General features: G+C 44.9%; 1 protein-coding gene and 1 long non-coding RNA gene across 4 annotated transcripts in view; one reads left to right on the top strand and one right to left on the bottom strand.

The window, feature by feature from the left end:
• Window positions 1–25,002, bottom strand: part of Ston2 (stonin 2) — a 141,426-nt gene that overhangs the window by 33,988 nt on the left and 82,436 nt on the right. The window lies entirely within an intron of this gene.
• Window positions 11,943–20,513, top strand: LOC110306877. Its single transcript, XR_002379329.2, has 4 exons — window positions 11,943–12,097; window positions 13,110–13,220; window positions 13,715–13,932; window positions 20,243–20,513. It is a non-coding gene; the product is annotated as an uncharacterized LOC110306877 (long non-coding RNA).

Consider the following 25,002-nt stretch of genomic DNA (forward strand, 5'->3'; position numbering starts at 1 on the left):
GCTGATATCTTCTCTGGATTTGTGCAATTCAGATCAGACCAGAAATTATTTTTAGGACTGAGCTGAGAAAGCACAACCACAGCCCCCGTGTGCAGTAGGGCGCTCAGGTGCAGAGAGCCTCTTGGTGCCTAACAGCCTCTGAGTCTAGTATCTTGCGGCCTGTAGAGGGAGCCAGAAAAGATGGGCAGTTTTTCAGACCAGGAAAAAATACAAGAGTGAATGGAAGAGCCATTCTCAAGGAACAGACATGCCCAGAAAATGCGGTTCTATATGGATGTGCAGAGGTCATTGGGAGAGTAGGAATGGGTGCCTTTCTCTCCCTGGTAAGCTTTAGTGGGCTATGTCTTCAAATCTCCAGACAGCTACCTGCTGCACAGTACTGGCCGGGTAGAACAGGCTGACCCAATAGGAGAACCAGCTGTACAAGTGCTCGCTGGCATTTGCTTGCCTTGCTTTATGGTCCTGGATCTAGACTGTCGAGCGCCCCCTAGACTAAGTAACTTTGGGTCTCAGTGTCTTTAGCGGTAAAATGAGAAAACTTGTATTTTCTTCCCAGTCCTAGGAAAATCAAATGATCTCAGGAGAAATAGTTATCACGCTGTCTGGTGCATGCTCCTGCTTGGATCGAGATGTTGTTACAGTAATTATTACTGGTTTTAAACAAAGAAGGAAATACCAAATATTAGATCTAAATTACAGTTCGAGGCTTTGCTGAATCTTTATCAATTATTGTATTTTTGAAGGACAGCATTTCTTCGAATAGTTCTTTATGCTTTCTTTTCACCTATTTTCACATTTTTATGTGTGTGGGTGTCTTACTTATCTGTGTAGCAGGTACACACAGTGCCTGTGGAGACCAGAAGGAGTTGGAGTCCCTGGAATTAGAGTTACAGACGCTTGTGAAGCTACTTTGTAAGTACTGGGACTTGAACCCAGGTCCTCTGGAAGAGTAGCCAGTGCTCTTAACTGTCTTTGTAGCCTTTTACTTTCTTTCTTAAATCTATATAAACTTGGAGCATTGCTTAGTTAAGAGAATTTTTTAAAAGTTACTTAGTGGATTATCTAGGCTGTGTGTTCTCAGAGCTGACCGTTCCTTGGACCAGTGAGGTAAAGGATGAAGTTCTACTAAGTAGCAGTCTTACAAGGTCAATCTCTGGACAATAAAGGAGAGCAAGAATAATACCGTTTTAATTAAAGCTATATATTCAGAAAGACAAAGTCTATGGGATTCCCTCAATGGGAAAAACAGGAACTATAAATTTTCCCATTACCGACTCTTTTGAAAACAGACATGAGTTTTCCCACGGCCAGTCAGATATAAGTGCCAAAGACAGAAAGAGGCTAAGCCAAAGGCGGTGTCATCTGAGTATCTTCCACACAGGTCATCATCCTTACAGTTCAAAACAATGGCTCTGATAATGATGGGAAAGGCAAAGGCCAGGAGACTGCGTACACAGGTCCCTGAAGCCCTGCCCTTTGGCTACAGAGTTCATTTAAAATCATAAATCTTCAACTCTACATTTTAAAGTAAGGGAGATGGTTCAGAAGACCCTGGAGTACAGACAGGATAAATTCATACCATATTTCTCAGACTCATATTCATTCTTCTTTTTATTACGAAATGTAATCATGCAAGCCACCAGACAGTTTTTAGAAAGCATTTTTAAAAATTCGCCCAGCTTTGATGAGGCCCAAATGATGAACAGATGATGATAACATATGAGTTCATGTTGCATGTATATACGGTGCTATCCTGCAGTCACTACAAAGACAGCTACCTGCTAATCATCATACCTGCCGACTGGCATGGTTCGTCTTTCGCCATCAGTGGCAATGACAGATACAGTATGGGGACCCTCGGGATGACTCATTTAATTCTAACCCATGAGTAGCTGAGACTCCGTGGAGGTGCAGATAGATGGGCCAGCATGAGCAGTGAGATGGCAGCACCAGCAATGGTAGGGAAGTTTAAGTGACACAGAACCAAGGAGCCTCACTGGCCTCTGGGAGTTACCTATAAGTTAATTACGCTAACATCTACTGTATGCCAGGCCCTCAGGTCATGGGCTTTAGATCCAGCACTGCACTAACACAACATTAGTGCTCCCTGTTTGTGGGTTAGAGGACTAGGGATGGAGAAGGCTCCTGACCATCTGTAGTGTGCTGACAGCTCTTTCATGGCAGAGACAACAGGAAAGGTCCTGCTTCCTTTCCTGTGTCCTCTTTCCAGGCCCTGTGATTCACAAGCTTGAGAGTCCTCTGGGGTCGGATGCCTGTGAGTCGATCTGGATCTGCTCTTTGACTTTCTAAAAGCCATTTCCTCTAAGTGTCAAGTGGTTCTGTGACTGCCTGTCTGCCTCTAGCATGAAGTCCTCTGGCAACTCTCGTCGGCCTTCCCTCCTCGTCTATGCCTACGTCTGTTCAACACGTCAGGTTTGGGCTAGGATCTGAGCTAAAGAGCAAGCATGTGAGGACGTGGAGAAGGGAAGAAAGTTAGCCCAGAACCTAGATTGACTTCTCGGAAGATGGAGAAGGGTTTGTAGTCCTCTAACACGTTGTATTACAAACTACAAAAGTGGCATAGCATAATGCAAGAGCAGTGTAGCCGCCGGAGACTATGGGGCTCGGGATTCCAACGCCGCATTCCTGCCTGGCCACGTCTGCTCAGCTCAGCTCTCCTCTTCCCCCTTGAGATGTTCCCATACAACCCCGATACCAAAAAAATGCCAAATAGGAAGAAATGTTTCCGATTGGAAACGGCTGAAAGATAAAAGGTTGTCTCTTAGAAATATCTGTTAAAAACAAACAAAAAAATTTAACAGCTGGCACTCCTTTAATCCCAGAACTCTGGAGGCAGAGACAGACATGTCTCTGCTTTTGAGACCAGGCTGGTCTACAAGAGTGAGTTCCAGGACAGCCAGGGCCACCCAGACAAATCCTGTCTTGAAAACCCTTAAACCAAACCAAACCAAATAGCAATAACAAAATTATTATAATGTGCCAGTCCTCACACACACACACAAACACACACACAAACACATACACGCTGGTAGATATTTGCGTCTCCTGACAATTCTATGAGAGAGATGTTGTCATGAGTTTGAAAAAGGATTTCCCACCGAAAAGAAATGGATCTGATTTACTACGTTTTCCCGAATAAGTCCACAAACAGGCCAACAGCTTAGGGAAGCTGGAGAGCGTCTACAGCAAACCTGGTCTGAACTATCCGAGGGGCATTGGCTAGGAAAGCACCAGGACCTAGCTTAATGACTGCTGATGTGAAGGAAGGGACAGCCATACTGCTTGGGAAGATGTGTGCCTTGGGACTTGGCTGCTTGTCAACTCAATTATTTCTTGGTCTTTGGCCAACACGACACCATACTGCCTCTACATAACTAAATAAGCTACACACGTGTGTATCATGGCTATGCAGCTATGTCTAAAGGCCATAAACTTCACGTGTGTGTGTGTGTGTGTGTGTGTGTGTGTGTGTGTGTGTATGTGTGTGTAGCGGCTGCGCAGGAGGTGTAAGGTCCACCATCAGGCATACCTTCCATTCTTGGCTGAAATCCCTGTCTATAAGGAAGATAGTATGTGCTTGTTTTAGTCACTCTTCCTGAAGAGGCTCAGGGAAGTAGCTTAGAACCTGGCTAGAACTTAATCTGTTTAGTGTGGGTTATAGGACCAAACAAAGATAGGCAGGCTATGGACATTTCTGTGCTAGTGGGTGTTGGTAAAAGTGACACCAGGGGGGCTGGCGAGATGGCTTAGTGGAGTAAGGGAACGGACTGCTCTTCCGAAGGTCCTGAGTTCAACCCTCAGCAAACACATGGTGGCTCACGACCACCCGTAATGAGATCTGACGCCCTCTTCTGGTGCTCTTGAAGACTGCTACAGTGTACTTGTGTATAATAACAAATAAATCTTTGGTCCGGAGCGAGCAGGGACTGAGCGAGTGGAGTTGACCAGAGCGAGCAGGGCCTCTGGATCGAGCGAGGTTGACCGGAGCAAGCAGAGGTCCTAAAATTCAATTCCTAACAACCACACAAAGGTTCACAAATCTGTACAGCAACATAAAATAATAAATAAATGAATCTTTAAAAACAAAAAACAAACAAAGAAAAAGGTGACACCAGGAACATCCATTCGGATAACTAACTCTTTAGAGAGAGGACTACAAGAAAAACAACCAGTTTTACCTGCCCTAACTTTTTTTAAAAAGAATTATTTTATGTCTATGAGTACAGTGTAGCTGTCTTCAGACACACCAGAAGAGGGCATCGGATCCCACTACAGATGGTTGTTTGAGGATTCTCACCCTTCCTTCCAGGCAGGCAGACAAACCATGGAGCTTAGAATCAAAATGGTCCCTTGGGTTTTTGTTGTTGTTTTGTTTGTTTTCAGGTGCAATGGGCAGGATTAGCTATGACCTACTGAACATTTACCAAGGCTCAGTCCTGTGTTTCTCCATCTCCTGCCCCCTTTCCCTCCTCCCCAACCCTTCTGCCTACCTTTTCCCTTCTGATACTCTTGTGGGATCACCCAAGGCCCCACTCACATCATAAATTCTGACCCAAAGGCCTTTCGGTCCAGTCAAGGAAAATGAAAACCTGCCTAATGACCAGATCAGTGATAAGGAGCCCAGAGGCTGCAGATCTGAGGTGAAGGAGGCGAAAGACACGGGAAGCAAATCACCAGACCCTTGACTGCTGTGGCTGACAGATTCTTATGGGCCTTCCTTCCATAAAGCTAGGTGCGCACAGTGATTCACCTCATTTCCACTGAGGGTTACTACACAGTGCCCTTCCCAGAGTCCCCATTCACATGAAATAAATAATTTTTAAAAAGGGGAGGGGGGAGAAAAACTAAAAGAAAAAGAAAAAGAAAAAAAGCCCATTACTATCTGCTGTCCTGGAACTCCCTCTAGACCAGGCTGTCCTGGAACTTGAGACCCGCCTGCCTCTGCCTCCCAAGTGCTGGGATTAAAGGTGTGCACCACCACTTCTGAGCCTAGAAATCACTTTCTCTCATTTATATGATGGAATTAAAATCCCCATATCAACTGCCAAAGTCACTACTGGCTAGAATAAGCCATGGGGCTCTGGCCTGGGGCACACTACCCCTATAATTACATAGGCAAGGACAGCAGTTTAGGGAATACCAGAGAACTCAGGCCTTCCATGATGGGGCGCGAACACTTACAAAACATACTGAAACCTGGACTGCTTTGAAATGGTGTGTTTTGGCTTTAATATAAAAAACAATTAAAATGCTTGGTGGGGAGAGGTACCGGGACTTAAACCCAAGGCCTTGCTTGCGTGTGCTTTGCTCTACCACTAAGATCCTCCCCTCCCCTACAAATGCATTTTTAGTAATAAACCCCCAAACCCAGTGCTTGTTCTAAAAAAAAAAAAAAAAAAAAAAGGCTCGACATACTGGAGTTTTTGTTGTTGTTTTGTTAAAGATTTATTTACTTATTATGTATACAGCGTTCTGATTGCACATATGGCTGCAGGCCAGAAGAGGGCACCATATTTCATTATAGATGGTTATGAGCCACCATGTGGTTGCTGGGAATTGAACTCAGGACCTCTGGAAGAGTAGAAGTGTTCTTAACCTCCGAGCCATCCTCTAGGCCTTGATGTGAAACACTGGGTTGTAGGAATGATAATAATCCTACCGTAGTGCAGTAAAATCAACTAAGCCGAAATGGTTGTTAAAGTCCGTATTTGCTGCTCTTCCAGAAGACCCAGGTTCTATTTCCAGCTCATGACCATCTGTAACTCCAGCCTATGGAATCTGATGCCCCTTTCTGGCCTCCATGGGTACCAGGCACACAGGTACCTCTCTCTATATAAGGACATATATAGAGAGGCAAATCGCAAATATACATACTTTTTTAAATTAAGGTTTACTAATTTTATTCATTATCCCAGTAAGAACTACAATTAGCTCTGAAGTCCAGAGCTTTCCTTGTCCCCAAAGAGACCGCAAGCTGCAACTCCAAGGAACAAACAGGCCAGCATTTTAACGTGTTTGGGAAACCTCTCCTAAAGTTCACACCACTCACTGACCTTCCTGCCCAGTGTTCCCATCACGACACCCCCTCCCCCCATCCAGAAAAAAAAAAAAAAGAACCTCTCCATTTCTCATTCTTTCTTAGCTCTTGTCAGTGAATGACACAGGTATATTAGAAAAACCACCTACACCCTGAGCCATTCCGGCATCTCCAAACTCAACAGTCATTCAGGAGCATTGCCTGTTTCTATGTTAGCAAAGAGAATAAAAGACAGTTTCCAAATGTGACCATGGATCTCTCTCAAAAGAAATGCCCCATTTAAGAAAAATGCAGAAAAATGTTCTGATGTGCTATTTACAGAGTAAACCTCTGCTCCTTCCCCACCTTACACTTCTTTAAGGGACAAAAGATTTGAAATGTCCCTCTAATCAAAATATTTCTCCCTGCCTGCCCAGGATTCTTAGCTCTAGATGTGCATTAACAGTTTTGGTTCTGCGAAGAAGAAGTCGTTGCAGAAAGCAGCTGTCTCCCAGACAATGAAGTTACCCACACTCAAGCATTTCCAGTGGGCAGGGACAATGCTGGCAGAATTCTCAACCTGTTGCTATAGTAGCAGGAAGAATGTGATTCAGGCAGCTCTGCGGAGATCCAGATCCAAATCCCTGCAGTTCCCAGAGAGAACATTAACCCTTCCCTGCCCCTGCGCAGGGGCAGAAATACTTGGGAAGAACCCTGCTTACCTCAGTGCGGTCCTCTTGGCATCTCATCATGCCATCCACCCAATGCCCACCGAGTTACACATCCTTTTGTGGGTCCTGTGTTTTCATGGAAAACAGGCCAGGCCTGGCCTTTGGTGTTAAGCATGAAGGAGGAGGTGGAGGTTAAGTTATTGCTAAAACCACAACACATTATGCAGTATCGGCAAAGGCAACACCAGAGAACAAGTCTATGCGAGATGATCATCTCAGTCTCCATTAGTTAACAGTAGTGCTGTGTGCACTGGGCGAGGGCAATGGTTTGATAACTTGCCAGCTTTCATTCGACAAGCAACAACACTAGAAATTTCCACTCCAAAGCTCTCATGCCTCCCACAAATTAGTTTAAACACATCATTTATTTAAATCAAACTTTTGATTTACAACATTAATAAAATTGAAGTTATGATGTAGCGACAAAAAATAATTTTATGGTGGGGGGGGTCACCACAACATGAACTGTATTAAAGGGTCCTAGCATTAGGAAGGTTGAGAACCAGTCACTGTGCTAGAGAATGGTGTCACACAATCGCTGAACCTGAGGCCCTGTCCCTCATTTATAGTCCCCGGCAACAGAAACGCCAGATAGTTCTCAGAAAATACACAAAGAAGCCCTGTCCAGGCCCTCTGAAATAGTTCCCACATCCCAGGTCATTTCTGGGGTCAAGGTACCAGCTTTAGAAAACACACCTTAGAAATGGCCTAAGTCTAATCCAGCCTTCTTTCCTTACACTGTGAGTGGAAATCTCATGTTGTCAGACACACCTCCTTGCTCAACTTCCTCATTTCCCATGAAGCACAGACATGGGAAATTGGAGTTTCTCAGGAGGCTAAACACCATAAGTAGGTAATGCTATCCCATAAGCTATCAGTGAAACAGGACAGCAGCAACCAGACTGCCAAGCAAAAGAGCTGAGAAGAGAGGGGACTGGGGGACTGTTCGCTGGGTGAGCAAAAGAAGAGCTTTGATTCCTGTCAGAGGCCTTGTCTCAAAAAATAAGGTGGAGTGGAACAAGCCAGCCCTTGGGAGGCAGAGGCAGATCTCTGTGAGTTCAGTGCCAGCTAGAGCTACATAGTGAGACGATGCTCTGAGCTGACTACTACATGATATCCTTTGCATCTTAGTTGTGCTGGGCTGTGAGGTAAATCTGACAAAACACATGGAAGCAAAAGCACAGAATGGCACAGGCGAAGCTTACCGGCTAGCGGCCTGAACTACAATCCTCAGGCCAAGGACCTCATGCGGTAGCCAACTCGGAGAAGGGTCTAACTATGTCGCTCTAGCTGGCACTGGACCACTGATCTCCTACCTCAACTAGAGGCTCAGGCTACCGTTAAAGAAGGGGGGATGAGCTCCCAGGAAAGGACACTCATCCAAACATCTTTTTTTTTTTTCCGAGACAGGGTTTCTCTGTGTAGCCCTGGCTGTCCTGGAACTCACTCTGTAGATCAGGCTGGCCTCGAGTTCAGAAATCCACCTGCCTCTGCCTCCCAAGTGCTGGGATTAAAGGCGTGCTCCACCACCGCCCAGCAAAAAAAAAAAAAAAAAATGTGTAGCCCAGGCTGGCCTGGAACTCGTGATCCTCCTGCCTCTGCCTCCTTCAGCAAATCCTACCGGCGTGCGCCACTAGTACCGGCCCAAACATCTTAACCACAGTGTCTGAGTCAGGATCTGGTGAAAGAGCCCAAGAACCAGGGTAGATAGAAACTGGTCACTTTTTACCCAGACATAAAAATGACGAGGAAGGAATGTCATAGGATCTGGGGTAACGATGTCACCTCCTGCTACTCTCCTGGAGTTGGAGAAGAGACAGCTAAAAGAGTGACCTGCACACTTATGACTGAGAGGACAATGAGGGTAGAGATGGAGGCATTCCATAGAGATGTCAGCCAGTTCTCTGCAGCACTCCTTTCTTATGAAAGCTCATCAGACAGATCCCAATGGAGTCTGAAGTGACTTCCATGTTACCAGGAGTAAGAAGATTCGCTCCAAAGGCGGACCTTGGCTGCCTCTTGGCTGCCAGGGGATTCAACAATGGCTCCTTGATCCTTTCCAAAGAAGGAAATGGTATGGTTTCTTCACATGCCCTTTCCCCACAGAAGGTTAAGGAAATGGGTATTATTGTATGCCACGGGGATCCGGCAGTTTGTGTGCTTGTGCATATGTGTGTGTGTATTTGATATATATATATATATATGTCTATGTATATATTTGAATCAGGGTTTCTCTATGTAGCCCTGGAACTTGTTATGTAGACAAGACTGGCCTTAAACTCACAGGTAGCTGCAATTACGTATGGGATTAAAGGTATACCTAGCCTGTAGTTATTTGTGGCAACAACTGGTATATCCAACACAGTAAGAGCCCACCTGTAGTTAAGAGATAAATAGTGTTTGCTTTTCCTTAGCATGTAATAGAAATAAGAGAGCTTGATAGTTCTCCTCACTATACCATAGATCTAGACTCCTATTCCCTTCTTAATGCCCAGGACTCATGCAAACATTCCCGTGATCTCAGCTCCAGGGAACACAGGGGAAATATTACACAATTCTAATTATCAATCTGGATCTGTGATTTTTCCCCCCATCTAGCATCAGGGCCAATGTGCTTTCCCTGAAGACAACAATAAAGTGTATTTCTATAGCTAAAATTAGAGTCACTATCAGAGTCGGAAACACCAAATGTCACTGGCTTAAGTACTGGACAAACTGGAATTATTGTATTTGCAGTAATGACAAGCTAGTGGATTGGCAAAACCACACAGTCACTGGCTTTTAATCTTGGTCAAGCACCAGAACTTTGTGATCTTCAGATTCTAAGTCCCCAACAAATAACTGACGAAATACCCTAACACAAGATACAGGCCCATACTGTTAAAACCATCACGGTAATGGGGACACTCAAATTGAGGACGCCTCACTCATCACCAATGTAACAGAATCCCATATGCTGACCAAATCAATTCTATGATGACATTAGTTGACACAAAATTGTGTGCAGGAACCACAAGCAGGTAGACCAAATGTATCAGTTAGCTGTGAGTTACATAACAAATCAATCTAAATTCTAGTTTAAAACAAAAAGCCCTTGTTATTGGTCATGGGTCTGTGGGGACGGGGGATGGGGAATAGGTCTGTCTGATCTGTGCTGGGCCAATTCAAGTGTCTGGACAGCTGGCTAGTACAATCACCATCAGCTGGTGGAAGGGCAGCCCTGAGCCTCTGTAAGCCATTCATGGAATGTCTATTCCAAGAGAGCAAGCACATGTGTATGACGTCTCCCAAGATCTGGACTAAGGAACACACTTTTACTTCTGCATTTCTATTGGCCAAAGCAAGTCAAAATAGTCATATGCATGAAATATTCTTTTTGCTGGGCAGCTGTGGTGCACACCTTCAATCCCAGCACTCACACGGATCTTTGTGAGTTCAAGGCCAGCCTGGTCTAAAGAGTGAGTACCAGGACAGCCAGGACTATACAGAGAAACCCTGTCTCAGAAAAACCAACCCATCCCCCAGGCCCCCAAAAGCTTAATCCCTCTTCCTGCCTCTGCCTGTGCTTTGCATATGCATGCACATACCTTAAAAGCTTTATAACCTCAGCCTTGCACCAAATAAGAGCCATCTGGTTGCACCTGAAGATGTGCCTGACCTGAGGATGTAGTCAGGGCAAACCTGTCTCTCCCCACTGTCTCTTAGCTTGGGATGTGAATACAGATTAAAGGTCGCTACGTTGCTAAGGTTCCTTGGAGAACCTTAGCAGGAGGAGCACCAAAGCTTAGGAGGGAATGTTACCTGAAACAGGTAACTCATAGGAGCTGCAAACAGCCCAGAGAAGTAGGAAGCCGGAGCTTGCTGCAGACCATAGGCTGACAGTTATTCTACTTTAGCGGAGGGCTGCTGGCTCCACTAGTTGGCTTCTTCACTGGCTTCTTTACACTATCTCTGCTTCCTCCACTTTTGCCCCCCTGTCACCACTTAGGAAACACGCAAAAGCTACCTGGACTGCCTCTGCCAACTGTTTTCCCAGATCTAGGTTCCGACATGTATGCAGCCGCCGTTATTATATAGCATCCCCACAAACTAAGGCGCGGCTTCTGTTTTGTTTTGCTTTAGAATAATCACCATGACCTTTTGGAGGCTGTCACTCACCACTGCCACTGGAATGCTTTAAATGCCTGCTTGTGAGGTCTGGACAGCATGGGGTGGGAGAAGAGGAGAATTCCAGAAACCAGAACACAGCACAATAGAGGAGACAGCTCTACCAGGAAACGCCTGAAGGCTCCTTGGAGGGAATTCTTCAAGTGGGAAGGGGGAGCACGTTTAGCTTTCTCAAAAACCCAGCTGCCTTGAGCGAATCGCCTGACTCTGACTTATTAACGTAAGTCTAGTTTTCAACCTACTGGATAGGGTCAATGCCTATAATCCCAAGCACAGAGAGTGCGACACACCAGAGGATATCAGAGATGAGGAAATCACCATGAAGCAGCCTTGGGAACGCCAGATTAACCAAGCACTGCATCCTATTCATTCCAATCCAAAAGCCTGGGTCACTAAAGCACCAACAGGAAGAGTCAACCACTCTCTTCCAAAACGCTCTCTGTCCCAGAGTTCCGGATCTGGGGGAGAGGCAGGTTGGACAGGGAGAGTGATGTCATTTTACCATAAGGTGAAGTACCCAGTGTGTGAATGCTTAACAGAGCCAGAAAGGCTCTCCGTGCTAAGCGCCGTCTCGGTTGGCTCGGTACTCGTCCATTTGGCTCTCTGTCATAATTGAACAGTCATGGATTTAAACTTGTAATTTCCAGGTAAAACCACTCTGCCACAGGGTTTCTCACTTCCGCTTCTCAACCACTGGGCGTGGAAACAAGTGCCATCCTTGGATCAGAAGGTGAAGAGCTGGCTGAGCCGCACTCAATCACCCTCAGCTTTTAATTAGCCGAAGGAGAGCCACGTGGATAAGGAAGCAAACATCTGGCATTATCACCCCAGGAACACCGATAATGACAATGAAGGCAGGCTACCAACTCTTCAGCAGAAGGCACACGGAACTTCCTGCAGACAGGCGTGGGGGGTGGGGTAGAGCATGAGGAGGCCATTCATCCAGCTCTCCTCCCCCTCTGCTCTCACGAACCAACTGTAGGCTCAAATGCTCTCTCTCTCCTGGCCTCATTTGTTTGCTTGTTTTGTTTTTGGCTGCTCATTGCTGCTCAAAAAACCCAGGTATGTTCGGTAGGGGCAGCTGCTTTGTACAGAGAATCCCAGTGCTGCCTGCACCAAGATGCACTGGAGAGGCACCAGACATCCACAAGGTTCACGCAAGGTGCTTCAGTTTAGGGCAATTTCTATCGCAGTTTCTGTTCTGCTTGCCTCTCAGCTTCGAGTCTTCCCACTCTAATGCAATCATGAGATAATTCCTCGGGGCTGTTGAGAGCATAGCGAGTCTCAAATAGGCGATGCTGGTGTGATCGGGTTAACTTCNCCCGCCGCTTTATCTCGCATTTCACACAGTGTTCTTTTATTTTCTTCTTCCAGGTATGAGTTGAGGCTGGACCAGGAATCGGAGGCAGCAGTTTTATTCCTTCGAATGCCAGTGCATTCTATGGCTTGTTTTCAGAATCTCTGAAGCACGGCTGGCTAACAATGCACTACTTCATTGCTCTGACTGACTCTCACCCACGGCATTGAGACAGAGGAGCCCTTGGCCAGGGCTCCACACAAGAAACCTGTTTCCCAGCCTCCTCCATTTGCCTGACGACCCTTTCCTCAGAGTCCCCAGCATACAGTACAAAGATCTCCGTTTTCTCCCTTAAATATCACAGGAGGCCCACATCAAACACCAGGCCTCTTTCTTCCTGGAATGCTGCCAAATTAATCTAATATGTCCAGGCTCACATAAATTTAATTAAACTCACTTATCTTTTAAGTCCCCCACCCCAAACACCACCTCTTGTCACCTCTCCACAGTAAAAGCTTTTAAAATGGGATTTTTCTCTTTGCTTTTCAGCCAAAATGTCATGCAGGTTTACTTTAAAGCTATAGCAATCAGATGTACACTACAACTAGTCAGTAGGGCCCATGTATTAAAATGCCCACAAGCCCTTAACACCTTTTTTTCTCAAACCCTATTTGGTTACTTGGTGAGCAATTGGGGGGTTGAAGTGAAGGGAAGTGGGGAGGTGGGGGTGAAGTTTGGCATGGAGGGCCTCCCCAAGGCCAAAAGGGTAAGTTATGCCAATCAGAAGTCATGAGTGTCTTAAATTTTGCTTTAAGCCAGGCTATCAGGTTACAAGTTCTAATGAACTGCTCCCGAGAAAGACATTTCTTTGTCTCAGGACCACTGAGAACTAGCCAAACAGAGCACCTCTCAGAAACTCTCCCACCTCAACACGATCAAACAGGAAAGCCATGAAGAAGAGACTCCCTTGCGAGTAGCTCTTACCACGGTGAGCAGAGTGCCCCTGGGAACCCCGGTCCAGGCTCTGGATCCTCCCGGTTCAAGGAGGTGATGGCGAGGGGTCCTGGTGGTGGGTGCGGGTAGAGGTGTGCTCTGTGCATGCTTCGACAGGACTCGCGGCAGGCTGCCTGCCTGCCTGCCTGCCACTCAGTCCTCTTGTCTGGGTGGGAAGGGCCAAGATGCAGGGGGGGAAAGTGCAGGTTACTCACTGGCCTTCCCAGGCAGACACACCCAGGAGGAGGGAGAGGCAAGGCAGACTGGGAGATTCTTCAGAGCCACTGCCTGAGAGCTCATTCCCATTTCTTTTGTGATTGCTTCCTGAACTCTGGGCTAAGTCATCTTGAGCCTAGGTGCTAAAGGAGGCAAATAACCCTCGGCAATTAGACTGCAAGAACATAAGCAAAGGTGGCTTCAAAAGAAAGATGCTCAAGCATACAGCTTAAACTGAGTCCTCCGTGCCTGTCCATTTCTCCTGTGTTTCAGTTATCAACACCGAAACAACAAGAAAGTGAATGGTTACCCTGGGGCAGAAGCCGGAAGAGCCCAGAGTGAGAAAATCAGGCGTACTTCTAAAATAATCTGTAGGCTCAATTTTAGAGAAATGGGTGGCTCAGCTGTCTCCTACAGCCTATGGACTATATTTTGTATAAGATGCACGTTATTGAGACAGACTTCTATAAGGGAAAAGCCAGAGCCACATGGTAAGTGGAGTAACTTACCTGGTAGCCTAGTGGAGGGTGGATCCTGAAAGGAAGTCTTTTTCAGACAGAAGGAGTGTATTGTGACTTGTCTGTCAGGGTCCTTGTGGGTGTGCAGAAACAAAAACAGTCCCGGGGACTCAAAGAAGATGAAGGGGAACTCTAGGGAGCCTAGTCTCTACTTACCAGATTCTCGCTCCCTTAACCCTTAGGACGGAGGTACACACCTACCCTAAGATGCTCTTAGGGGGGAGGTACGCCTTTCTTCCCAGATGGGCTCATTGAAGCTCTTGCTGAGCCAGCCAATGAGTAAAAAGCACAGATTTTGGACCCAGGTTTGTCAGAATTTAAGACTTCTTACTGTTCCAGAACACTACCAAGCATGTCTGCACTACATTAAACAAAACACTTTCACATTACCTAAGACCAAGACACCTTTTCTCAAATGGTATAGCTTTTCCATAACTGATATTTCATGAGATAAAGTCTATGGGACAAAAGTGGAAAAAAGGTTTCTTTATTGTAGCTTCTCAACACTTTTAATAAGCTAACGTAAGGTGTGGTGACACGTGCCTGAACTCACAGCACTCTCTAAGGCAGGGGGATGGCCAACAATCTGATGCTTGCCTAGTGAGGTCCTATCTCAATAAAGACATAAAGTGGATGGGTGGTAATATGAGCAGAGGCAGACAAATCTCAAGGCAGGCCTTTTCTACATATCGAGTTCCAGACGAGGCAGGGCTACAAAGTGAGGCTGTGCCTCAAAAACTCAACAACTCAACTCAACTCAACTCTACTCAGCCAAAACCCAAAGATCCATGGGAAGTGGGGACTGAACAGATGACTCAACCGTTAAGATCCGAGGGCTGCTTCCTGCAGAGGACCTGAGTTTAGTTTCCAGAACCCTTGACACTGTAACTCCAGCTCAAGGGGATGCAACAATCCCTTCAGCCTGCAAGGGCACACCTATGGTGTATATTTACTCTGACACACACACACAGCTGAACATTAATCTTGAAAATTTATTTTTAAAAAATGTCAAAAGCAGTCAGGTGGAGCTTTGTTTTCTAGTTTCAGCTCTCATGGCTTCCTTTTCTTCATGCTGGATAACTGCATTAAACTGTAATTGGTGGTGGTCAAATTATAAAATGTGAAGTGTGCCAGGCAGTGGTGGCACATACTTTTAATTCCGACACTTGGTGGCATCTCTGTGAGTTCAAGGCCAGCCTGGTCTACAGGACAGCTAGGGCTAAAAAAAGAAACCTGGTCTTGAAAATCCCCCAGTCCACCCCCCCAAAAAAATGTCTTTAAAAAGCTAAAACATATTGTGAATCTGCAAGCATGGACTTTGTGTGTTTACCCTTTCTCAAAGGACTTTGGTTTTGGTTTGGTTTTGTTTTTGATGAGAGGGGATGGTTTAGACTCAGCAAACACTAATATGGAAGCAAATTATTGTATTTTTCTCTTCGTCCTCAAAATTTGTCTTTGAATTTATAAAAACTTCCATTATGAAAGCTTTCAAGTGAGGTATGAGAGTATAAAATAAAGAGTGACTTCCCATCCCTCCCCAAACCAGTCCCATTCCTCAAAGGAAGCTCCACTAGCAATTTCTTAGGTTTCTGGCCACAGTGAGCACACTTTTTAAAATAACACACCCCGGCTAAAGTATACCCCTGACGTGCTATTCGGCACATTTTTTTTAACTTAATGATATAGAAGAATATTTTCCATATCAGCATATTGAACTGTTATTAGCACACCACAGTCAAGAAAAATCAAGGTAGGTCAGGGTTGGGGGATGCTCAACGGACGAGCACCTGTCTGGCAAGTGCACAAGCCCAGAGTTTGATCCCCAGCAATGGAAGGAGGAAAGGAAAATAAGGCGAATCTGAAACCTGGGGTTACTGCATTTTTTTTAATATATAACTTTTTTTTATTAAAAGTATGTTAAGCCAGGAAGTGGTAGTGCACGCCTTTAATCCCAGCACTTGGGAGGTAGAGGCACGTGGATCTTGAGTTCGAGGACAGTCTGGTCTACAGAGTGAGTTCCAGGACAGCCAGGGCTATACAGAGAAACCCTGTCTTGAAACAAACAAACCAACAAACAAAAAGTATGTTAAAAGTATGGCTATGTTGGCTTCCCACACCAGTCCTGGTTTATCCTCCACTTGAATCTTATGTGTAGAACTGGGAGGTTGGGGGTGGGGGTGGGGGGAGGGCGATGGGATATGATGGGACAGGACAGGCATGGACACTGGTGTAGCGGTTTTCAACCTGTGGGCCATGACTCCTTGGGATAATTGACTCATTTACAGGGGTCACCTAAGACCTTCAGAAAACACATTTACACCATGATTCATAACAGTAGCAAAATTACAGTTATAAAGTAGCAATGAACATAACCTTATGGTTGGGGTGGGGGTGGGGGGGGGTCACCACAACATGAAGAACTGTATTAAAGGGCTGCAGGATTAGGAAGGTTAAGAATCCTAGAGGTTGCTCTAGGATTGACCTCACTATTAAGTACAGATGTACCAATGGTATGACAGTAGCGCAAACCAACACTCCCTGAGCGCTCACCATCTGCTCCATGCCTTTAAAGTTCTTGCTATGTATTGGCTCAGCCCTTTTCTCCAGAACCCTGTGAAGCAGAGGCTGGGGTCAACTGTTTTGTCAAAGAACCCCATGGAGGTGTGTTGCTAGCAAGTGGGAAGGGGGCAGGAAATGTTGAAAACTGCTGTATTAACAAAGAAAGAAAACAGTTTGGACGCCCCTGATCTTGACATAGGTTGTTCTTCAAGTAGGATTGTGAACCTATTTACCAGGACAAACACTGTTAAAACATTCTAGTCAAGGATCTTAGCTTGCCAGGGAGCTGGAGAGATGGCTCAGTGGTTAAGAGCACTGACTGCTCTTCCAGAGGTCCTGAGTTCAATTCCCAGCAACCACCTGGTGGCCCACAACCACCTGTAACAGGACCTGATAACTTCTAGTGTGTCTGAAGACAGCTACAGAGTACTCATATAAAATAAATAAATAAGTCTTTAAAGAAAACCCAAAAAAGAGTGACTCCTGCCCTTCCAGGTGACCCTGTTCCGTTCCCAGTATCTGTATCAGGCAGCTCACAACCCATAACTGTCCCCAGGGCAATGTGACACCGCTTCAGGGCAATGTGACACCTCTCCAGGCACCTGTATTCATCAGCCCACACACATGCTTAAAAATACAAATTTCTAAATTGCACTTTATTTACACACTCACTCCTCCCCCACTCTGTGGGTGGGTTGAGGGGGTATACACGCATGCCATGGCTCATATGGAGAAACCAAAAGACAATTATGGGAGTCAGTTGTGCCCTACCATGCAGGTCCCAGGAATGTAATTCACATCAAGACTGGTAGCCAAGTACCTCTACCTGCTGAACCAACTTGATAAATGATATCCTACAACAGAGACTGAGAGTGCCTCAAATACTCTCTCATTTTAAAATAATTTCAATGGTTTTTGTTCACAATCACACACACACACACACTCTCTCTCTCTTTCTCACACACACACACAGTACTTTGCTATATTGTTCCTTGTGTAATCCCCCATTATCTCCCTCCCACCAAATCTTTCTTATTCCCAACAAGTTCCTCTCTTACTTTTCATGCTTTGGTGTGTGTGTATGTGTGTGTGTATGTACATGTGTGTGTGTATCCCACTGAATACAGAATCACTTGCACAAGCAAATAGGGAGTTATTTACTTAGCAAGGGTGACTTACCTGTGGCTACACCACTGTGAAAAGTGACCCAGCAACCATTAACTCTGTAGCAGCTAGGGTATGGGGAGGGCTTCTTGACCCTGGAATGTTGGTGGGCTGGCCCAGTCTGGTGCAGGTAAGCAGTGCTGCTGTGAGTCTGTGGATGCATGGGGGATGGGGGTGGGGATGGGGGGTGCACCACCCTTGTAATGTCCAGAAAACCGCATTTCACAGTGCTCCTTGCCAATGTCTGGCTCTTAACATTTTTTCGGACCTCCCTTCTGGATCTTTCCAGAGACTTGAAGGAGGTGATGTAGAAGTCATGTCTAGACAGCCTCTCTTTTACTACCGAAGGAAACAATGTTTAGTAGGTTGCATGAGTCTTTTCTAAGCTTACATACTCCCTTATGCTATTGAGCAATGAAGGATGCTAAGCTGGGTATGCATCTGAACTGCTTATTACACGAGAGACCCTAACACATACAAACATAGTGTATCAGAAACTTGATGCCAATATGCAAGTTAGAGCAAGCAATAATGCAGCTAACTATTAATAATAATCTTTACTGTCCCCCTCTTCCTCTTTTTTTTTTTTTTTTTAAATCTAAGGCAAGGTTTCTCTGTATAGCCCTGGCTGTCCTGGAACACACTCTGTAGACCAGGCTGACCTCAAACTCACAGAGACCTCTCTGCCTCTGCTTCCTGAGTGCTGGGATTAAGTACCACGCCTTGCTTACCTACCACAATTTCAAAGGTCAGTTGAGGAACTGACTTTTTTTTTTTTTTTTTTTTCTTTTTTTTTTATTTTATTTTAAGAAACCGTAGCTGTCTTTAGACACTCCAGAAGAGGGAGGCAATGGCTTTGCAAAGGGCAGGGTTTTTTTTTTGTTGGTTTGTTTTTTGTTTTTTTTTTTTTTTTTGACTCATTCTTACTGACTCATTCTTAGAAAACCTGTCCAGGAACACTATGAATCAATACCTTCTTATAGTCTCAGCAGATACTCCTGTTCCCAACAAAACAAAACAGAGACCGTCACAGTCAGCTGACTGGCTTATTCCTCCCCGTGCATTCTCTGCACACCTTCCCAAGCAAGGGGAGCCTCGCAGAGAGAGGAAGAGCAGTGACTCACATTCCTGTAGGGTGGTCACAACTGAGTGACCACTGTATGCTTCACGCTAAGACTGGAAGCTAACCTCTTCTCATCGTCTCTTTGACTCCCACCCTGATAGTAAGCTGTAACTTTCAGCAGGGCTGCAACACACAGGAGCTCGGCAGCTGTCCGAGTATGTGCTCCTCCTTCCTCCCATGTCCTCCCATCTAAGTTAGAGGAGTCCTCGTGTCCACTGGGGTCACGGCTGTGTATGTTGTTTCTTAGTCTCAATTATACTGAACAGTCAATAACCATCTGGGAAGAGGCCAACCTCAGGAATAGGCAGCACAGTTGTTCACTGAAACAGGCAGCATTAAAAAGATAGAGACGAATCCTTCAGCTGCTCTAGACTCAATGGGAAGGAAGAAACACCAAGCATCCATTGGTGTTGAAGAGAGCATTTGAACCCTGTTACCTATGCTCTGATGAGTCATCACTGGGAAACCAGGCTGGCCTTGAATTTACAGAAATCTGCCTGTCTCTGCCTCCTGTACTCTGGCATTAAAGGTGTGTGCCACCATGCCCAGCTTTGAATTACTTTTCAAGAGAATATTTGCAGAATGAATTTTCCTCATTAGATTATGGAAAATTTCAAACATATAAAAGTGGAGAAAAAGGTAAAACAAACTTTCACATATATCCACTTAACAACTCAAAAATTGATGTGTGTTAGGACCACATCATAATAGCCATAATAGGCTGGTGCTATGATTCAGCCGTGTCCCTATTGAAGGTTCAGTCCTAGTGGGCGCTGGGAGGTAGTAGAGTCTTTAATGGGTGGGATTTAGTAGACAGTCTTAAGTTCACTTGAAGAAGACTGTGGGACTCTTTCCCTTCTCTTTTTCTTTATACTTCGTAGCCATGAGGTATGTGATTTTTACTCTGCCATGGCTTCCTACGAGGGTATACAGTTGATCGTGGAGAATATGGAGGTTTGAGAAATGTCTTCAATAGGCTCAGGCATTTGAAGACTTGGTCCCCATTGATGCTGGTTTTGGAGGTTATAGAACTTTTAGGACATAGACTCTCTCTGGAGGAAGGATGTCACCAGAGGGTGTGCTTTTAGAGTTTATGGCCTCCCTGTTTCCAGTTCTCTCTCTCTGTTTCCTTTGTGTGACTGAGGTGTGACTTCTCAGCTTTTTGTTCCTGCCACCTGTTGTCATAATTCTCCTAGCAGGGATTCCTCTCTCTCAAAATATAAGCCAAAATAAACATTTTCCCCTTGAGTTTGCCATTGGTCATGATGTTTTACCACAGCAACAAAAAGTAACTAATACAAACAAGAACTTCTAAAACCGAGCCAAGGTAAATATTGCCTCTTTATAAATGGATAATCTCAGGTATTTCACTATAGTAACACAAAGCTGACTAGCACACCTTCTACAGTAGATTGACCTGTATCCTTTAATCAACAGGCTCTACTGTCTTAGCCCTCCAGGACGTTAATTGGAAATGTGGACTTTGTAGAGGTGACTCATCTTGAGTCAGGATGGATTTAGGTGGGCCCCTGAATCTAATCAGTGTTTTCCTTGTAAGAAACACAATGCTATATGTGAAGAAGGCAGTGTAAAACAAGCCAAAGTGTGCTGAGGATGGCTGGAAGTCACTTGATACCCTAGAACCATGTTGGGTTCGGATTTCTGGTCTCTAGAACTGTAAAAGAATAAATCTGTACTGTGTTAAGACACCTAGTTTGTGTTAATTTCTTACAACAGCTCTGGGAAACAGGATAGCCAGAGAACCCAGATTGAAAATATAGGATAGGGTGTGGGTAGATATCCCAGGTGGGAGAACATGAATCAGCTCGAATCTGCCTTACATCAGCAGGGTCCGCGGCCGGCTCTTCAAAGCTGCACAAGTACCAACAGGCTAGGCTGCTTTCCCCGAAAGGCAGGCGGGCAGGAGCTGCCCAACCTGTTGCACAGACACAACCTGATGAGAATGCTCTTTGGGCAGTTGAGCAGCTTTCGTCTTTTCAGGACTCAGGCATGGTGGGAAGGCTGTCCTATCTGAAACACCCTTTGCTCAGCCGTTACTGTAGCTAGGGTAGCATCTGTGGCCTAATGAAGACTTCTGTGCACTGAAGCAAGCTGCTAAGTCACCTACCTGTGGAAAACGTCAGCAAGCGCTGGCCACCCCTCAACACCGAGACTTCATCACCATCATGAAGAGGAGAACAAGTGAGCAAGGGTGCTGCCATGACGCCTGTTACAGAGCCACTGCCTCGCACCCTCTCCAGCATTTTTGTTTTGTTAGATCTCCTGATGATAACTGTTCTCACTGTGGTAAGTTGTATGTCAAAGTGATTTTAATTTGCACTCCTTTTAAAACTAGGAATGCTGGATACTTTTCAAAGTAGTTATTGGCCATGTCTATTTCTTTTTTTGAAAACTGTTTATTCTTATTAGCCCATTTAGAATTTTGATAGGCATTTTTATTAAATCTGAAAACTGGAAGTCAGGCGGGAAACATGGAAAGGGAAAGAAAGAGAGGGTGAAGAAAGGAAGGAAATCTGAGCCGAGCATAGTGGTTCATGCCTATTAACCCAACACTTGGAATGCTGAGACAGGGAGATGGCCAGTCTGAGTTACACAGTTTGATTTCATAGTTCCAGGCCAACCTGAGCTACACAGTGATAGTCTGTTTAAAATATCCTATTGTTTGAACATGTAAACAAACCATAATTTTTTAATATAGACTGTCTACTTGGCAATCAATATTAGGTACTTTGTTTTATTGAATTTAAACAATAGTTACCACCCCCTAGGGAAAGTTACATCCCAGAGTAAATTACAGCCGCCAGGTTAAAGTGGTCAAAGGTTAGGTTCAGGAAACCATGGAAGATTTATGAGCTCAGGTGGGACACAGAGGCGTGCTGTCCTGGGTTAGCCTGGTAGCCCAGCAAACGACAGTGTAGATCTCTTGAACATCCTGGTAAGATCCTGGGGTGACCAGCTTTATTTGTTTTAGATTTCCAAGGCCCTGAGATACGAGGCCAAGCTAGCAGCAGGGAGCAAGCACTTGACTAGCTGTCTACCTAGTCTGAAGTTCAAAGTCAAAAAAGCACAGCCCATCCTAGTCATTTTATGGGTGTTTTGTTTTGTCTTGTTTTTTAATAGACTAGTCTCACTATAACCTTGACTGGCCTGAGACTTACTCTGTAGACCAGACTGGACTCAAATTTACAGAGATTTCCCTGCTTCTGTTTCCTAAGTGCTGGGACTAAAGGTATGTATGACCACACCTGGCTTAGTCCTTTTCTTGTAACTGGTTATATTCCAGATGGTCAGGGTTGCTCATCTTAGCCTGTCCAGTGGTGAGGATTTTATTTTTAGCCTTCATAAACTAAGAGGCAAAATAACAAGGAGTAATGACTTTGGTCTTCAAGCATCACAAATGTATCTGTGTATCCAAGGAAGACAGCAATAGATGTGCTAATGTGTATGGAGGAAAGCTCACCAAGCCTCAGAGCTAGATAAAGAACTGCAGGCAACTAAGGAATTCTGAGGCCAGGGAGAAATGGTTTTCTCTAGGGAAGCACGCGGCCATTGGTTACCCAATATCAAATGATCAGCCTGAAAACATATCGCATACAAGTAACACTGTATGGACTGAGCAGGTTGAATTTATGTATTTAGGAGTATGTATGAATGTATATATGTATGTATGAATATAATATGTATGTATGTATGTATGTATGTATGTATGTATGTAACAACAAAAACAGGCCAGGAATCTGAAAGCAAGCAGGATGGGGGTAGATACATGAGAGGCTTTTGGGGGAGAAAAGGAAGGGGGAAATTAAATAACTGTATTAAAATCTCAAAAAATCATTTAAAGAATCTCAGCTTTGTTTTTATCTTTCAATATAATGAAATACTACAAGCAAATGGTAGAACATTACTCATTCATAGAAAGGCTTAGAACAACATTTATTGTGCTCAAAAGAATTATGTCACGTGAAGGAACCAGGAACAATGGAGAGCCTATCTTACGAGTCCACTCATCTAAGACTCAGATGCCGGGAATTCATAGTGACAGCGAGCAGAGTAATGGGTATCTGGGGAAGGGGCTGTGGACAAAGAGAGCAGAAAGGCTGATAGCTGGTGTTGGCCCCACTGTGTGTGTGTGTGTGTGTGGGGAGGTGCTCATTATTCTGATTATGAAGATGACTTCATGGGTGCTCATGTGTCAAAACACATCAGAGTGCATTTTGAGCTGGGCAAAGACAATAGTCAAAGTTCTTAGAAAAATCACAGCAATAAAGGGAGATGTATAACACAAATTTCAGTAATATCTGAGTCAGAAATCTCATGAAAGCCTGTAGTTTCTTTGTGGGCACAGAGTTGCACCCTACCTTTTAGACTTTCTAGAAGTAGAAGTGGCTAAGAGTTCTGGCTGGCAGAGCCTCTGCATCCACTTTCCAGCCACCACTGGCTGCAGGAACAGCCAGAGAAACTCCCTGCTCTCTGGAGCTTGGCCCTGGCTCCAGCCGGCATTGATGGCCCTGTGAACTATATTGAGTCCTCATGGGGAAAGCCCCATTTGCTGGTATCAGGGTCCCACCCACATGTTCAGACTTCCTAGAGTCCAAAGTCTAAAGGTGACACACAGCCGTGTGGTTCATACTTAGGTAAACAGGTCCTGGTAGAGGCCTGGGGCAGCCTGCATAGAGGGTTCTGGAGGCCTGTATACATGAACCAGGGTTCTACAGCAGGCATGGGCACATGTGAAAGCAGTGGGAAATCCTATTGTGATGGTTTGTATATCCTTGGACCAGGGAGTGGCACCATCTGAAGGTGTGGCCTTGTTGGAATAGGTGTGACCTGGTTGGAATGGGTGTGTCACTGTGGGTGTGGGTATAAGATCCTCACCCTAGTTGCCTAGAAGACAGTCTTCCACTTGCAGCCTTTGGATGAAGACGTAGAACTCTCAGCTCTACCTGTGCCATGTCTGCCTGGATACTGCCATGCTTTCACCTTGATGATAATGGACTGAACCTCTGAATCTGTAAGCCAGCCCCAATTAAATGTTGTTTTATTAAGACTTGCCTTGGTCATGGTGTCTGTTCACAGCAGTAAAACCCTAACTAAGACACCTATCAAATATAAATACATAATCTATGGTACATTACAGGTTCATCATTAGTGAATGACACATACTGATGTATCAATTGATAAAATATTCCTGATATCAGTATTAATTTGGTAGAACAGAATACCAATCACTGAGATGTATTATGTCTCAGTTGCTTCCTTGTTTTAAAGGAGAGAGACTTTTCTGCTTTTCTCACAGGCTATACAAAGAATGAATAAAAGCATGCACTGGAAAGCTCCCTTCCCCTTCCCCTTCCCCCAAGCTTAGCGATCAGCCTGCCTCTCCTGCCTGCCTTCCAAACTTTATAAAAATGACAGTGTTTCTCACAATACACAGTGCCGATCATAACTGCACTGGTGAACTCCGGCCTGGGCCCCTAAGCCAAGTTCATGGTTTTACACTGTGAAGGCTGTACCCATTTCAGAAAAGTCGGGCCTCCGTAGCTTCCTCCCTTTAACATGATCACCACAGTTAGGATCTGACAACTATTTCTTCTAACACAAGGTGAGACCTCTAGACATACTCAAAATAAACGTATACTATAAACTACTATTCTTATCTAAGGATGTGGGCTCTTGCAATTGAGATTCAGCATGACAGCAGCTAGATGGGGTTGGGGACACACCTGCTGACTCCCAGAGTTCCAGAGAGCCCTTAGGATGTCTTCGAGACTCTTCTGGGTAATACAATTGTGTACACTATGACAAAAAATTCTGTTACCATCTTATATAACATTAGGTAAAGCCAAGACACCATTCTTTTCCTTTTTTGTATATGTATATGCACATTCATGTATGTTCACATGTGCATGTGCACGTGTGTGCATGAGTATGGAGGTCTCAGGAGCTGTCAACGTTATTCTTTTTTTTTTAAAGACAAATCCTCTCAATGGCCTGGAACTCACCAAGTCCTATACACCAAAGATCATATTTGCTTGTATGTGGTCCACATCTACACCTCTGTTGTATAACCGTTTCCTCTGAGATTGAAACATTCCTTCCTGCAGAGAAGATCCTGCTTGGAAAACCACTCAAAAAAGCCTTCAGGAAGTCCCTGAAACTGAGCAGATTCAGTAGGC

This window comes from Mus caroli, chromosome 12 (assembly GCF_900094665.2).
Source record: "Mus caroli chromosome 12, CAROLI_EIJ_v1.1, whole genome shotgun sequence".
Lineage (NCBI taxonomy): Eukaryota > Metazoa > Chordata > Mammalia > Rodentia > Muridae > Mus > Mus caroli.